The 11,808-nt window shown below is 38.6% G+C and overlaps 1 pseudogene; it reads left to right on the top strand.

Moving 5' to 3' along the window:
- The first annotated feature begins 4,952 nt into the window (after window positions 1-4,952).
- Window positions 4,953-5,514, top strand: LOC101347602 (cell division control protein 42 homolog pseudogene; annotated as a pseudogene).
- The last annotated feature ends 6,294 nt before the right edge of the window (window positions 5,515-11,808 follow it).

The following is an 11,808-nucleotide window of genomic DNA, read 5'->3' as shown; positions in this document are numbered from 1 at the left end:
CATTAAGGAACTCAAGTAAACACTATATAAGTTGGAGCCGCAGAATACCAATCATCTCTTGGAATTGATTTGTGCAGTTTGGATAAAACATTTGTTTAACTGTGACTTTAATTACTTGAACATGATAATGCTAAGAAAGCAATGAGAGAAAAGCCCAAGGATTCAAATAATCTCTAAAGAAAAAAAGTCAATAAAAACATATCTCCCTAAGGGGTATAATTTACCACACTTTCTAAATTCACTCCACAGTCATTGAGTAACGTGAATACCATGATATGACACGTGTTACTTAACACCCTTCACAGATACAAGTTCCTTGGTTCCAAACATTACACTTTTTGGTGTTAAAATTTTGTTAGCTAATTGCAAGCTTAATGATTACAGTGGAGGTGACTTCTAATGCAATGATAAAAAGGTAATTAATAATAGGTTCTACCAAGGAACTCAAGTAGGAAATTGCTACGTGTATTTTAAAAAGAACAAGATAGAACTGATAGCAAAGGACTGAGACAGTTTTGTGCTGCCTTAGACACTCCAAAGTAGTATGTATTTCAAAAGATAACATCAATCTAGAATGAACACTGACCAACATAAGCAACAAATGGCTTACTTATCTCTTTTAAAAACTGTCATTTGAATTACCCATAAAATGACAGAACATGCTGAGAATGAGCACCTTTATTTATACTAAACATTTCTGGCAAATATCAGAAACAATGGTACCTATTACAGTAGGTCCTTGGCTTGTTTCCTTGGCAAAGCTTTGACCAGATTCCTTATCATTTCTCTATTTGATACAAACACATTTCGTTTACCTTGTGGATAATATAGTACTAGTGTCTGCCCCTCCAAGAACACTGAGGCAACTGTCAAAAAGTTGGGATTCCTATCATGCTTCTTACTACCCAGGAGAGTTAGAGCAATTAGGGTTGGCTGCAGGGTTTCTAACTCCAAACATGAAACTACACGAGCTAACATCTTTTGGATGAGAGCAGCACCATAAACGAGAACGCTCTTTTGCTAACATGATGAGATATGATGAACAAATCCACTCAGCTCAGACGCTCATACATTTAGAAATCTCAGTACAAGATCAATCAAATTCTGTCTTCCAGCTTTACAATCCTCTACAAACGTATTTATAACCAGGGAATTACCATTAAGATAATGAAAGGTAAGCTTCATTCATAAGGTCCTCATTTTCATGGACCCCTTTCCAGGCTTTGTGCTTCACTTTTGGTGATCCCAAACAATGCGTAAACCTACGATCGCACCAAATATGAAGTGGTCTCCGTGTACATATTAATTTATAAAATAAGCTTTTCTACACCAGAAACCAGAGGTGAGATACACAACAACAGAGACAAGATTACAACCCAAGTTCTCCCAACACCTAATAAAAATTACACATTTGCATTCAATTTAAGCCAATTATCACTTCTTGATTTGAAATCATTCATTTGCATTTTATATTTCATTGTGTCAATATTTTTAGAGGAAAGGAAAATTTTGGCATTTCAAAGGACAATGCAACCACCTGAATGAACATCTAAACTTTAGGTTCTTCCCTTTTGTCTGCTGATTAACTACCCTCCACCCTCCCACACACAAAAAAAATATTCATACAATTTTTATATTTCACATTATCAAGAGGTCATTTGATATAGTAGAATCACGTTATGAAAATATGGAAGAATAAGTGTGTGTGGTAGAAATGGATGTCTTGGTAATTTTTAAATACTTAACTTGTTCTAATTGCTTTAAAATATTTAATATAGTCCCCCATATATGTTTTTGCAGAACGCTGGTGGCGCAGTGGTTAAGTGTTCGGTTGCTAACCAAACAGTTGGCAGTTCGAATCCACCAGCCACTCCTTGGAAACCCTATGGGGCAGTTCTACTCTGTCCTATAGGGTCGCTATGAGTCAGAACTGACTTGACAGCAATAGGTTTATAAATGTTTCAGATCTGTAAAGTAGGCAGTTGTTTACCTTACACACTGAAAATATTATAAAATTACTTTCCAAAGTAATGAAGTTCTACATATGCTTCATAATAGAAGTCAATATATTAACTGCATGTGACTATATTGTGAATATATTGTGAGTTCATCAAAGTCTGAGAATCAATTATTTATTACTTCAGTCATTAAAGAAAACATAGGTGCTTCTGGAACCATCGTGCACAGTACAGTGACTGGTGCAGACTTTGCATTCAATGAATGTTAGATGATGAATGAACAAATGGATGAATTTGGCAGTAAACTAAGGTGACTTCCTCACCATGTGCCTGAACAAAGAGATGTTTAATTACAAACTTGATCATGTATTTTGCTTCAATAGTTCTTAGACACTAAAATACAATAACTAGATCAATTTGTCACCAGACCACTATTCATGATCCAGAATGATTTGCTCATGATTGAGAAGTAATGGCTTCTTCTGGTATAAGCCTTCAGATTCAAAAATGATCTATTTACAGGCGTCAGCCTGACATCCAATTTCAGTTCCTACAGAAACACATTAGAGAAAATGGGTGGTTTTTAAAGAATTGTTTTCTCTGACATGTGTTGCAGTGTGATATTTACACTGTTGTCTGTGGTCATTATGGATTGCATTGATTATACGGCAGCAGTGTCAACGTAACAGAGTGGTTTATTCTTCCATGGGACTGTAGCAAAAATGAGGACGCCAAGCTTACCTCAATGTGTCCTTATTGCATCAGAAAAATATTTCACAAATAAAATGCAATCTATCTTTCCTGCCCGTGATTTATCCACACAACCCCCAAAACAAACAAGGGTCACTACAGGGACCATATACTAATTAATTGCAGAAACCGAATCTCAAGGGAATGATGTATTGCTGCCAAATGATTAACAAAAGGTAAACCTTATTTGTGCAAAATCACACAATATAAAGTTATACTGGTGCATTCAGGCTACAAGTTCCCTATGAAATATTTAAAGATGTTCTTGATTCTACTCAAATGCAATAATTTGAACGACAAATAAAGGAAAAGAAATATCGTTCAAGTATTGAGTTTATTTTTGGTACCAGATGCTAGTGTAAGGATTTCCTTTAACGTTTCTTAAGTTTCTTGAAGGGAGTGCCATTTGCCACCTTTATTGTGGAAGACTGTCCAGATCAATGACAGATGCATATGATCATTATAGCAGGGCTTCAGACCGATTCTTTCTGGTTCAGTCATAGCCGAGGAAGTGAAACCAGAACTGGCCCAAATTTTTAAAATATCTTTTTTTTATATTGTACTTTAGCTGAAGGTTTACAGAACAAACTAGTTTCTCATTAAACAGTTAGTACACATATTGTTTCATGACATTAGTTAACCCCACGACATGTCAACACTCTCCCTTCTCGACCTTGGGTTCCCTATTACCAGCTTTCCTGTCCTCTCCTGCCTTCTAGTCCTTGTCCCTGGGCTGTTGTGCCCCATTAGTCTCGTTTTGTTTTATGGGACTGTCTGTTCTTTGGCTGAACGGTGAATCTCGGGAGTGACTTCATTACTGAGCCATACTCTCAGGGTTTTTCCAGTCTCTGTCAGGCCAGTAAGTCTGATCTTTTTTTTGTGAGTTAGAATTTTGTTCTACATTTTTCTCCAGTTCTGTCCGGGACCCTCTATTGTGATCCCTGTCAGAACAGTCAGTGGTGGTAGCCAGGCACCATCTAGTTGTGCTGGACTCGGTCCGGTCGAGGCTGTGGTAGTTGTGGTCCATTAATTCTTTGGACTAATCTTTCCCTTGTGTCTTGTTTTCTTCATTCTCCCTTGCTCCTGAAAGGGTGAGACCACTGGAGTATCTTAGATGGCCGCTCACAGGCTTTAAGACGCCAGACGCTACTCACCAAAATAGAACGTAGTACACTTTATAAACTATGTTATGCCAATTTGAACAAGATGTTCTCTGAGACCATGGTCCCCACACCCTCAGCCCAGCAATTCACTCCCTCAGGGAGTTTGACCTTGCCTTGTACAAGTTGTGCTGGTTTCCCCAGTATTGTGTACTGTCTTACCCTTCTGAATTTTTAAAATTTGGGTGAACCAGAACAAAAAATGTAATGGGAAAAGTTACAGGTCAAAGCCCTGCTAGAAACCTAATCTGCCTTATAGAAAACAAGGGTAGTGTACGCATTGCATAGCAACCAAATCTCTTGCCAGTCAAATTTTGAGCAGAGTCAGAAACAGCAGTGCCCTGCTCAAAAATGTCAGCCAACCGTGCTGCTTTGAGTGTTGTGTCACTCTTCATAGTCTTGCCAATAATCCAATCTCATGCATTAGGCTCCTGAAAGGGCTCAATGCGTCTCTTCTGAGTCTCCCATTCCAGGGCATCAACCTGTAATTTTTCCTGTTCTGGTTATTGTTCTGGATCACCCAAAAAGTAAAAATTCGGGTCTGTTTTGGTTTTGCCATATCCGCCATGACTGAACCGGTTCAAAGCCCCGCATTATAGTTCATCATTTTGATTTACCTTCTAGTTGAAAAGACTCATCTTAAGAAACAACAAGCAGGGCCAGGGCTATACCAATGAAATTACAGTGAACTGAATGATACTAAGAGTGAATATTTAGTTTAATAGTAATAATTGTTAACATGCATTTTATAGCTTCAAATGCATTACATAAATTAACTTATGCATTGCTTACAATCCACTACCCATCTATCAGTATGTCCTACTGTGGCGACTTGTGTGTTAATATAACTCTGGAAGCTATACCACTAGTATTTCAAATATTAGCAAGATCACCTATGGTAGACAGATGTCAGCAGAACTTCCAGACAAGACAGATTAGGAAGAAAGACCTGGCAATCCACTTCTAAAAATTAGTCAATGAAAGCCCTACATAGTGCTGCCAACACCCTGGTGGAGAAGCTGAGGTCAACATCAAATTTGAAATATTTAAAGTGGATACAAGACCATTGCTGAAATTGTCAGCAATGCAGACAATTAAGCGTGTTGTTGTGGATAATGGTGCTACTGGTAAAACATATCTCCTGATATCCTACACAACAAACAAATTTCCATCCAAATATGTGTCCACTACTTTTGACAACTATGCAGTCACGGTTAGGATTGCTGGAGAGCCATATATTCTTGGACTTTCTGATACTGTAGGGCAAGAGGTTTATAACAGATTACAACCGCTGAGTTATCCACAGATGGATGTGTTTCTAGCCTGTTTTTCAGTGGTCTCTTGATTCTCATTTGAAAACATGAAAGAAAAGCGGGTAGCTGAGATAACTCATCACTGTCCAAAGACTCCTTTCTTGCCTGTTGGGACTCAAACTGATCTCAGAGATGACTCCGCTACTACTGAGAAACTTGCCAAGAACAAACAGAAGCCTATCCCCTGGAGACTGCTGGAAAGCTGGCCTGTGACCCGAAGGCTGTCAGATATGTGGAGTGTTCCACACTCACAGGAATGTATTGGAAGAAGCAATATCGGCTGCCCTGGAGCCTCCAGAACCAAAGAAGAGCCGCAGGTGTATGCTGCTATGAACATCTCTCCAGAGCCCCTGCTGCACAGCTGGTGTCGGCATCATACTAAAAACAATGCTTAAATCAAACTAAAGATTAAAAATTAAAATTCGTTTTTACAATAATGACAAACACCCTGCACTGACCCATACACTCAAGTGAGACAAGGCCTGTAGGTATGGTCCCCCCCACCTCCCAGTGCTTGTTCATTTTTATTAATTGCGAATTGTCAGAAAAGCGATCAGTACTAGGTTTTGTTTCTTGTTTCAAAAAAAAAAAAATTTTTTTTTAATTTTTTATTTAAAAGCAAGGCATGCCGGTTGATGACTCTGTAACAGACTAATTGGAATTGTTGAAGCTGCTCCTTTTTTCCGCTATGAAGAGTAATCTGGGACATCTTAGAGTTTTTGTTTTGTTTTGTTTTGATTTTGTGAGAGGAGTGTGTGGGGAATCCGTTTTATTTAGTCTTGGTTTTTTAATTCATTAACCAGTGGACAGCCCTTGACGGGAGAAGGACAGATTAATTCCACATTCCACTTCCTAGATCTCATTTGGAAAACATGTTCCCCACCTGATGCTCTTAGGAAGGAGTAAATGTCTCATTTAATCACATAATTCCTTTTGAAAGTCGTCTTTCTCTCCACCCGTTAGTAGGTCCAGTATTTGATGAAACTCATGGAAGTGGGTGGAACCTGTCTTGCCCTTCCTCTTTTCTAAGATGCACTATATATGTGACAGTGACTTTCAAGGAAAATCGTTTGCCATTTGTTGATTTTTTTGGAATTTCTAACTTCTTTTACTGATAAATGAAGTATTGCACCTTTTGAAATACACCAAATGAACTGAGTTCATAATTTTAAAAAAATTTTCCCTGTTAGTCATTTTCTAATATGCTCAGTATAGATGTGCAACTTTATAGTGTATGATATGGTGTTCCTAGAACACAGCTGAAGACTTGGTGTATAGAGGAAATATGAGGGGTGGTGCTAGCAGACAGATGTCTATGGAATGATTTACATCCTTTTTCAAGTTATACATCTGTCAAGTAGCAGAGTTAGGATCTGGCTTCAGACACTCACTGAGGAGAAACATCTAAAAAGAGGGTACAAATTGATTGAGACAGGAATTCCGGAGGCAATGGTGAAAGAAGGTTCATACACATTGGAGGCTGTGAACAGAGGCGTTCGAACTCAGAAGATACTGAAGAGGTCTTAGTAGAGAAGAGGAAGAACTAAAACCAGGGAACTGCACCACCTCATCCCTTAAGAGATTGTTGTTGACATCTAGAACAACATACTATAAGGAGAATAAAGAGTATCTGAAAAACATACAGACAGAAAATGATGACACAGTAAAAAAGGCCTAATAGCAGTGGAAAACTATACCCTAATAGGAAACTATAACCTAATAGTAAATAGACAGAAATGAAGAAACTACCATAAGCTAGAAAAGAATACAATTAGAATGAGAAAACCTCTTAATAATATGGGTAGACAACAGGAAGGCACAGAAAAATAAATGACAGTTTTCAGAAATAATTAGAAATATTTTTAGGTATTCAGATAGAAGGAAAACAAGAGCAAATGAGCACCAGGGGAAGGTTGTGATATAAACCCTTGGTAATAATGGTTTGTGTGAGGACATTTGTTGCAGGCAAACATCTATCAAAACAATTAAACGTACGTACCAATTGCCACACCAAGGGAAACAAAATATTCTGTCTAGTGAATAGACAGTTTTGCTGATAACGGTCTTGCAATTAAGCATCAACTTAATAAGACAAATAAATTACTGGGACCACTTCATGAAGACAGTGAAATGAATGTGGTGTTGCAGTGAATTACTTAATATGGCCCGTCTAGCCATAGTCTTTCTAACTCCCACCAAATGACTTGGTGGGACTATGCAAATGAAGTGCTTGTGGCCCACCAAGTGGATTGGATAGTTTGCTAATAATGTAAATAAGGTGCATGGCGCCCTTGTGAGGGTGGGATCATGCAAAAAAGGTACATGGAACCCTAACGAGGAGATTGGTCAGTCTTGTCATTCTGCTAGGCTTAAAATGTGCCATCCCACAGGCGGGAAGGGACAATCTCAGTACCACTAAGAAAGAAGAGCCTGGAGTGGAGCGCATCCTTTGGACCTGGGATCCCTGTACTGAGAAACTCCTGGAACCAGCACAGTGAGAGACAAAGCTGTAACACCAAAGACAGCAAGAAGCGGTGGCAGAAAAATGGCAGTAGCAGAGGCAGGAGACTGGAGGAGACCAGCAGGAGATGGCACATTGGGCTTCCCAGCCCGCAAAGCAAGAAAGCTCAGCTCCTCAAGGCAGGAGGCTTGCTGGCAGAGTAGGCTGCCTCCGGGCACTTGGTGGAGCTAAGTTTGCCAACCCATGGAGCTAGCGCCGAGCACCTTCAGGCCAAGGCTTACTGGCGGAGTGGGTGCCTCTGGGTACTTGTTAGCTGAGCTAAAGGAGCTCGGTAACACTTGCCCGAGCAGGGCAGAGGCCAGGCCGAGGGGTCTGCCTGTGGGCGTGGCTGAGCAGAAGCTGTCCTGAACAAAGAACTGTATCCTGAGCATTCCTGAACCTGAATTGTAACCTCTTACTTCCTAAACCCCATAACTGTGGGTATGGTCTGTGAGTCCTGTGTGGCCATTGCAATGAATTATCAGACCCAGCAGAGAAGTAGAGAGTCCTGTGGGAGGAAGAGTTGGTGTTCAAATTGGTAAAAAGGTTAGAGAAAGGAGGTATGTCTGGCCTCCGCCTCATAGGAATCAGCCTTGGGCTGTTGATCCTGATTATCCTTCCCCCTTGTGAAGTTAGAAGAGGAGATCAGATGGCCCTGCCATGCCATTCTTATGAATGTTTTGTAGGTAACTGTCAATCCAGAGTCTGAGAAGAAAAGACACTAGAGTCAAATAATGACAAACCCAGGCAGCACCCATCTTGTCAGAGAATCCTTTCTTTCCTTTGAGCAGGAGGTTGACCTAGGTTATGCTTAGTAATCTCACTGTCATGCCCCATGCTCCTCTTAGTTTCTAGACTACTTTACCACTAACAGTGAAGTTTTCTTATCTCTCAGTGGGTATCTGACCTATGTCCTGATAACTCTCTTTTTTTAACACTCAGCTTGATGATCTCTACTGGACTCCAGAGTTCCTGGATGGTGCGAATGGTTAACACATTTGGCTACTAACTGCAAGGTTGGTGATTTCAGTCCACCCAGAGGCACCTCTGAAGAAAGGCCTGGTGATCTACTTCTGAAAAATTAGCCATTGAAAACCTGATGGAACACTATTCTGCTCTGACACACAGGGGGTCACCATGAGTCAGAATCCACTCAACGGCAACTGTGTTTTTTGTTTTGTTTTGTTTCACTGGACTCTAATCAGTTGTGCCACAGTAGCTGAGCAGGAAGGACAAAATAACTGTATGGTAATAACCATCATAAGGAAAATAAGTACTATCTATTAGGTAATTACTATAAGCCAGGAGCAGTGCTAAGCATGTCCAACAATAATGGTAATTTCAAATGTTATTTCTGATAACGAAATCAAATTTTAGCTAAGCAAGACAACTTTTTCAAGGTCACCTAGTTTGTAGGTGACCAGGTCTTCCTGAATCTACAGTTCTAAAGTTCCTGAGTATATTACCTTTTTAACAGCATGGAGATACATGATCTGGTTATAAAATTCTGTGACAGAATTTTGGAAATATTTTTTATGTGCATTCATGAAATGATTATTGATGAAAAGGAGAATGGTTATCATTTATTCTCCTGGAATGGTTTCCCATACTTAAAAAAAAAGCATGTCTTATTCTTCAAACCAGTTTATAAGAATTTATTATCATGGAATATTTTATGTGGGTTTATAGGTATTAGGTTTTTTTGTATTTATTTTAAAACAATGGGAAGTATTTCTTTCATCTAAGGTGTTTTAGATCTAAGATAAACTTTGAAATGAGAGAGAGCATTTACTTTGGTGAAGTATGTTCTAAGACATTAACTTCAAGCCTTTAGGAAATTCAGCAGGACCAGACTAAGGTAAATTCTGTCTTCAGTGCTCCAAGCCCCCAAAATAGTAATAAGCCCATAACGACTCTAATCATTTACCATACACAATGCATTCTGCTAATTATCTTTCCATACTACAATTTATTATGAGGTGAGGTGGTAATTATTTGTATCATTTGGTAGATAAAATACTGACATTTAGTAAAGTTAAGTAAGAGTTTGACATTGGTTTATATCTATATCCATACAACTGCAAAAATGTAGGCCCTTATCTGTTAAGCAAGGAGCTCTGGTGGCACAATGGTTAAGTGCTTGGATGCTAACTATAAGGCTGGTGGCTCAAACCCACACAGCAGCTCTATAGGAGAAAGACCTGGCAATCTGCTTCACATGGGATTGTTATGAGTTCAAATCAATTCAAAGGCACCCAACACTAACAACAACAAGATCCATAAAGCCACACTGCTACCAGACAATTCTGAAAATTTCTCTCCAACGTTACTTTTTTCTGACTTTGGTTCTTTTCTACTGAAGCCCTAAATCGCAAAATTAAGGATGTAATAATGTGCAAGTTCCCTTTTTTCAGACATCTCATCAAAATTCTCCTGATAAGCTTTTTTTTTTAAAATATAACAATTGTGAAGCATTATGAAATGGTATTGTAAAAAATGCTGAAATACTGGAAAATAATTTAGTCGAGTCAATAAAATAAACTTAGATCAGATGACAGCAAATAACTAATACATAGTCACTACATCATATCACTACTGAGTAGATTCATGTAACAAGAAATAACTGAAATCTATATGAAGGGTTATTTGGAATTAAAATCAGATTATAAGGCTTAAATAATTCCCATAATTTCAGTAACCATTCTGAAATTATATCTACTGCTTCATTTGGACTACACTGGTAAAGTCAATGAACACCTTACAATGTGACTTAATAAGGTATGTCTTCAATGCATGTTATAAAATGTATACTTGTTGTCGTTGTGTATCGTCGAGGAGGTTCCGACTCATAGCGACCCTATTGGACTGGGCAGAACTGCCCCACAGCTGGTGGATTCGAACTGGCAACCTTAACCACTTTGCCAAAAGCGCTTCACAAAATGTATACTAGTATGTGGAATTTAAGGTAGAATAACTGTTCAATGCAGAGAGAAAAATACAGGCCCATGTTTTACATGTTATGTTTTTTGGAAATACATACTCGAGTGATGAGGATTATTCCATATAATTCTTAAGGTGTCATATTTATATTTCTTCTGTGAGACAAGACTGAGTAACAAAGGTAAAATTAACTTGGCTTATTTTAACTACATTGACAGTGAAATAGCTACCTTGGAAAACAGACACTAAATATTTTTCACTATAATAATATATATCAATGATACCATTTTTTGAATACATGTACAATATCTGTGAAATATAAAAACAGAAAAAATCATGGACTTTTAAAGCTGGAACTGACATCAGATATTGTCCAATCCAAGCTTCTGGCTTTTATAGAAGAGAAAACTGAGGTTCTTCAATCTGAGTATTGGCCTAATGTAAAAACTAATTAATGGCGGAAGTGAGACTAGAACTGAGGTTTCTTGAATTAGAATTTCAGTGAAGATTAGGACTAAACCAGAGCAGCCAGGCTAAAGGCTAAGGATTTTAAAAATTCTGATTATAAAACTTTAGAATAGGGAGAGATAATATTCTTCCTTCTAATGAGATCATTATGAAGATTGCTGTAGGGTCAGTATGAGTCGGAATCAACTCGACAGCAGTGGGATTTTTTTTTTTTTTTTTTAATTTGGAATGAAGATCTACTGGGAATAAGTAGCAACCTGCCATAGATTTACACTTAGTACCAATGAAGGGGAGGTTATATAAGGAATCTCAAATGATTTTAATGATTGTATATATGCAATATTGGGGGGCTTGGTGGTGCAGTAGTTAAGTGTTTGGCTGCTAACCAAAAGGTCAGCAGTTCAAATCCACCAGCCTCTCCTTGGAAACTCTGTGGGGCAGCTCTACTCTGTCCTATAGGGTCACTATGTGTCAAAATTGACTCAATGGCAATAGGTTTGGTTTGGTTTTTTTTTGGTGGCACAGCGGTTAAGAGCTTTGCTGCTGACCAAAAGGTCAGCAGTTCGAATCCACCAGCCACTCCTTAGAAATCCTATGAGGCAGTTCTACTCTGTCCTATAGAGTCGCCATGAGTCAGAATCGACTTGACAGCAATGGGTTTGGTTTGGATTTTTTCCAATTTTGGTCAATAGAGAGGCCTTACTTTCTTTCTTAAAAGA

The sequence above is a fragment of the Trichechus manatus genome, unplaced genomic scaffold, assembly GCF_000243295.1.
Source record: "Trichechus manatus latirostris isolate Lorelei unplaced genomic scaffold, TriManLat1.0 scaffold00062, whole genome shotgun sequence".
Taxonomy (NCBI): Eukaryota; Metazoa; Chordata; class Mammalia; order Sirenia; family Trichechidae; genus Trichechus; species Trichechus manatus.
This window is presented reverse-complemented; position numbering and strand designations above follow the sequence as displayed.